Source organism: Nannospalax galili, unplaced genomic scaffold, assembly GCF_000622305.1.
Source record: "Nannospalax galili isolate Female #2095 unplaced genomic scaffold, S.galili_v1.0 scaffold813, whole genome shotgun sequence".
Taxonomy (NCBI): Eukaryota; Metazoa; Chordata; class Mammalia; order Rodentia; family Spalacidae; genus Nannospalax; species Nannospalax galili.
In genome coordinates this window covers 503,598-509,450 of record NW_008333507.1, presented here as the reverse complement: position 1 = coordinate 509,450, position 5,853 = coordinate 503,598, and the positions used below count along the sequence as shown (strand labels likewise).

Sequence of the window (5,853 nt, the reverse complement as noted above, 5' to 3'; positions counted from 1 at the left end):
TGGCCTTGAACTCACAGAGGTTCGAGTACACCTCCTCTGCCTCCCAAGTGCCAGTGCACTATAACACCAGCCTCTTAAACTTGTTCAAAGAAGCCTTTTCTTTTTTCCTGTTCCTCTCAGAGTTTCACCACCACTAGTATAATGTGTCTGAGTGGATTTCACTTCATGCTCTCATGAATTACTGTTTTTCAACCTCTTACTTGTGCTATATAGATGATCCATGCAGTTTATTCTTCAATAACTTTGACTATCATTGACTCCAAGTAAACACTAGAGTAATGTTGATAACATCACCATATTCATCAAACATCAGGGAAAAATTATAAAATCATTTGCCTCTTATTTTAAATTAATTACTGGAGTCTTACTAATTTCAAGTTTGTGATAGACTACTCTCACCAAAAGGCTAATGATCTTAAATGGGGTTATATTCTTTGGCTACATTTCTTCGACTATTAAAATTAAACGCAATTTAATTACTTCATCATAAAAAACTTTTTCTAATAACTAACAAATGAGTCAATCAGGAACTTGGTTGGAGTCTTATTTTCACTCAAAAAATCATTTTGTGAAGCGATCCTGTTGTGATGAAAAATGTCACTTTTAATTTTCTATTTTCTCTGGTGGTTTTCATGTAAGTTGGATATGTGATGATGGGTGCTTAGGCAGGTAATGTTTATATATATTATCCTTTAGCAAAGTTACTGTCATTGAATTTGAAGTATCTTTGAAGATTACAAAAAATTAAAGACTGAGTGAGTACAATAGGAAAATAAGGAGCCCCAAGAATTTTTAAAAATATTTTTATTTATTACTTTGTGTGTACAAGTGTATTGCCTGCATGTATGTAAGTGCACCTGTGTGGTGCAATGCCCACGGAGGTCAGAAGAGCGCTTTGGATCCCCTGGAACTGGAGTCATAGACCTTTTTTTTTTTCTTAGATGTCTTGTGGGTGCTGGGAATTGAAACTGGGTCCTTTGCAAGAACAGACAGTACTCTTAACCGCAATTATTATTATTATTATTATTATTATTATTATTATTATTATTTAGTTTGTTTTGTTAAGTTTTCTTATTTTTTCTGAGCTGTGCCTTCCAGGATGTGGAAGATCAGAAAGGTTTTTGTGGTCTCTGTCTCTTCTCAGCTGTCCTCCATTCATCCATTCCACATTGCCAGGATTGGATCTAATCAGCAGTGTGGAAGATAATAGATTTCAGGCCCATCTGGGAGGGGAAGGTGGATGTACTGAACAATTAATAATCCTTTGAAATCTCAAGCAGTCTAGGACAGGATAGGACAGGACAGGACAGTAGGGCAAGACAAGACGGGACAGGGGAAGGAAGAAAAATGGGAGGGAAGAGAGGGAGGAAAGGAGAGGGGAAGAAAATTGAAAATAAGATACTGAAATTGAACTGAAGAAAGGCTTCTGTGTGGCCGAGATAGCTCAGTTGGGAGAGCGTTAGACTGAAGATCTAAAGGTCCCTGGTTCGATCCCGGGTCTCGGCAGGTGGTGCTTTCTTTCTTTTCTTTTTCTTTTGTGAGATGTGAACTGAGTATGCATGTAGCATGTTGAGGGTCAATAGTTTTGTTTTGTGACGCATTTAAAAGTTAGAAATTCCTTTTCCCCCTTTTCTTCATTTGCTTTTTTTGTTTTTGGGATATCGGAGAGCCAACTCAAGACTTGGTGATTCTTAATACATTTGTAATTCAGTAATGAACTTGACAATTAAAGTTCACTTTCATTGTTTTGACATGCTGTGTATGTATTGATAATGAAAAGTAATAAAACATGGTAAGGAGAGGTGAGTGACCCTGAAAAGGTGTTGGAGCCATTGCTGAGTCACTGCGGTTCAAGGGCCACACAACAGTAAGAGAGGAAAATGGAAAACATACAGCATCTCATGGCACCGGAGCTGTCTCTGTAGCCTGGTCAGCTGTAAATGAAGAACATCATTCCTCATTTAATTTTCACATATTTATGATGGTTTTTGCAGCTCTTTGTACCTATACTCTCAGAAGAGAAAACTGTACCTGCTCATGTGGGCTCCGTGGCTTAGCTGGTTAAAGCGCCTGTCTAGTAAACAGGAGATCCTGGGTTCAAATCCCAGCGGGGCCTTTGGACACTCTAGACTTAGCTGAGTCAGCTTTTGTGGGTTTCTTCTAGTAGCTCCCCAGCATTCCCTACCTTATCCAAAGAACTGATAAGCATCCACCGGACACAGGGCTGAAGGAGATTTTTTTTTTCCCCCATTCACTGTTGTTTTTATCATGAATTCATATGAAGAACTAAGACCAACTGAAGTTCAGAGAGAGATGTAGACTTTACTTAGTAAAATGCCAAGAAATTGGTGAAGGAATATTATGAATGTTGATTTTTTTTTTTTGAACGTTGGTTTAGTACTGTTCAGGTCAGCTACATAATGCACACCCAGTGTGCACCTGGTGAAAAATGAAAATACCAGTCCCTTATACAAATGGTATGAGAAAGATGCCATTAAATGTTCAAAATAAGAAAGGAAGATTTCCTTCCTCAGTCTCTTCCTCCCTCCCCCTCCCCTTCCTCCTTCCCTCCCTTCTGACGACAGGAGGAATGAGTATTTATTCATTTTGTGTATAGTCTGTTAAGGTGCTTCTTGGATTTTCAGGGAAAGATTTCTCGATCTTTGCTCGTAGACTGATTGTGAGAAACATTTTGGTCTACAATTCAGTTACCCTTAGAATTAGCTTTTAAATAAAAGGGAAAAATATGGGGGAAAAAAAGCTTTCCAAAGGATATAGAAAATAAGCTTCTTGTTTTCTAATTTAGCAAACACCAGGACCCATTGTGCAGGGGTGTTGCCAAGTGATAGAGCACATGCTTGTATGTATGAGGTCCTGGGTTTAAAATCCAGCACCTCCACAAACCGTGTGCTGTACTTTTTTCCCCCTATTATCCAGTGTATTTTAAACTACACATACCTCAGAAATGCTTCTCTGTCTTTCCCTGCTCACCAGAAAGTAAGCACGATCGCAGCAAAGCGGGAGGAAGAGGTGAGTACAAAAGTACATCCTTAGTCACTAATATCCTGCATGCCATCAGATTAACCACTTTTTTTGCACCCGTGAGTCACTCTGCTCTACTACAAAAGACCAAACTGAAAAGAAAAACCACGAAACTAATTCGAGGCTGGAGAGACGGCTCCTGGGTTAAGAGCGCTTGCCATTCTTCTAGAGGACCTGAGTGTCGGTCCTAGAACCCAGGTCGGCGGCCCTGTACACACACATATACGTTGTTTAGTTTAATTTTTAGTTTAGTTTGAGTTTTGGTTTATTTTTAACTGAAACAATTTTTAAAGTTTGCGGAATTTGGAGGTTTGCGCCCCCCCCCCCGAAATCCTTATGTGATCAAAAAAAAGGAAGTTGCATGTGGGTGGTAGGAGCCGGAATAGAGAAAATTAGTGCTGATAAAGGGGAACTGGTTTTGCATCCCACCCAAGTTGCCCTGAGCTCTAATTCGCCGGTTCACCTGCTTTGGACGTGAAACGCTCGAGTCAGTGTTGGAGCTATCTGTTGGAAAGGTGTGGGGTTTCCTGGTGGTTAAAATAACTTTCAGACACAGAGGACTGTGAGACAATCCCGGTGAAGCAGCGGGCTGTACTCAGTTGATTAATCAACCAACTCAGGGAAAATACAATTGAAAACAAAATGATATATTACAAAACATTTTCAACAGGTTTGCTCAGCTGGGGGTGTAGCTCAGTGGTAGAGTGTGTGCTTCACATCTAGGGGAGGCCCTGGGTTCAAGCCCCAGCTCCTCCGTGGTGTTTAAACTTTGTCCCATTTCACTCCTTTCTATTTAAGGAGACAACCCAATTTTCTTTCTTTCCTTCCCTCCTTCCCTCCTTCTTCCTCTCTCTTCCCTTTCTCTCTCTCTTTCTCTCTTCTTTCTTTCCTTTCTTTCTTTCTTTCTTTCTCTCTCTCTTTCTTTCTTTCTTTCTTTCTTTCTTTCTTTCTTTCTTTCTTTCTTTCCTCTCTTTCTGGTCTTTTTCAGACAGGGTTTCCCTGTAGCCTTTGCTGACCTGGAGCTCACCTGCCTCTACCTCCCACGTGCTGAGATTAAAGGCAGGAACCACCACACCAGGCTGAGAGCCTAATTTCTACTATTTCTACAGCCTTAGTGTGGTGTAGGCCCAAGTGTTTGAAAGGTCTTTGCAGCCAGCTCCCATAGCTCAAAGTAGCTCACAGCTTATATCCAACAGACTTAAAGGTTAGGTCCTGGGTTGGGCAACGGTTATTTTTGTTTCATCCCAAATCGATTCTCACAGAATATGCACCTGAAATATGTGGTAGACAGGGGCCAATTCCCTACCATGCTCCTACCCTAAGCGTTCAGTGCAAGTGAAATCTCCCCATGACAACAGCAGATTTAGATCCCTTCTTTCTACGAATTCTTGTTTAAATACAGTTCTTTTGTTATTAATTAATACTTCCCATATCATCAAAATCCCAAAGGCCATGTAACCAGTCCCATTTTTCTTTGCAAAAGTTTCACACACTGCCTTTTTAGTGCAGTATTGTGGAATTCAAATTTCTAAAATTGGCATCAAATTTCCTGAGTTTGGAAAAACTAAAAGCATGCTCCTCACAGTTCCTCAAGGGTCAGAGAAGAGCAGGGATCAATTACAAGCTGGATTCTCTCTGGGAAGCAAAGCCTGGACAGAGCTTGAACCAACTAAGCTACAGAGCCTTATATCAGGGCCACCTCTGGCTTCACCTATCAGAAACACCTAGGTCATCCTGCTGTTTAAACTATCTCTGGGCAAAGACTAAGGGAATGAGTCTTCCTCTGAGTCTCACTTCCTGGACTCCTGGAGAGGGCACAGAGAATCCAAAGCAGAGCCAACCAGTTTGGCCTCTCTTGCATTCTGACAATTTTCTGAATAACATTTTCCACTTGCTTTTGACAACTGCAGATGAGCTCTGATACTACCTCCAGGAATTACTCCGGCTGTCAAAATCTGTGAGAGTTAAGTTCCCACAAGTAGCAGAATGCTGGCCATTGTAAATCTCCAGGGAATCAATATTTTGGATACCAGTTATTTTCCATGAAAAGGTGTTGGACCCCCAGACTGGGGTACCCAACGTTCACGGGAGGTCGCACCCCAATAACTCAGTCCTCAAATCAGAAGATGCAACAAGCATAAGGATTTATTGGTGTTTTGCAAAACAGACTCCCACCTCACTTGGAGGACAGGAGTCCAGAGCCCAGTTCACAGGTTTCTTTTAAAGACAAGCGGCGGCTATGTGCCAAGCAGAGGTAGGGGGAATTTCTGGGATGATTTCCAACTTGGGCAGAGGAGCATGAAAAAGGTCAGCTCAGCTCGTTCTTAGCATTCAGAATTATTTTTTATTTTTACTTCCTTGTACAGTTTTTCTCAGGCCTGGGGGATTTTAGTTTAAATCCATTATTCTGGGGGCTTTGGATCCATCAAAGGAAATAACTGAATCTTGGGATCTTGAGGATTTAGCATGGGCAGTGCCAACTCCAGTGACTGTAATTGGGACTCCTTGTAATCCTTAGTCTCTGTTAAACTGCAGAATTCCCACACCACAGTGTTGGCTGGCAGTCCAACAGGAACTGCTAAGGTGCAAAAGAGCAGAACCAAAAAAGAAAGTTTGCAGAACGTAGGGCGCAGATGGGTGGGAAAAAAAAAAAAAGTTCCAAATGAAAATTTTACACATGGCTGTCCCAGCTTCTGCTTTCAACATTTCCAATAGGGATTGTTGTGGAGAAACCTGGGGGCAGCCTTCTCTCTCCCGTGCTGTAGTACTGTTTCTGAGACCCACACAGAAACATAAGCAGGCATCCCAAAG

At 41.3% G+C, this 5,853-nt stretch overlaps 2 non-coding genes across 2 annotated transcripts; both read left to right on the top strand.

The window, feature by feature from the left end:
• The first annotated feature begins 1,433 nt into the window (after positions 1 to 1,433).
• Trnaf-gaa lies at positions 1,434 to 1,506 on the top strand. The gene has a single exon. It is a non-coding gene; the product is annotated as a tRNA-Phe (tRNA).
• A 536-nt stretch (positions 1,507 to 2,042) lies between these two features.
• Positions 2,043 to 2,116, top strand: Trnat-agu. The gene has a single exon. It is a non-coding gene; the product is annotated as a tRNA-Thr (tRNA).
• Positions 2,117 to 5,853: the final 3,737 nt, after the last annotated feature.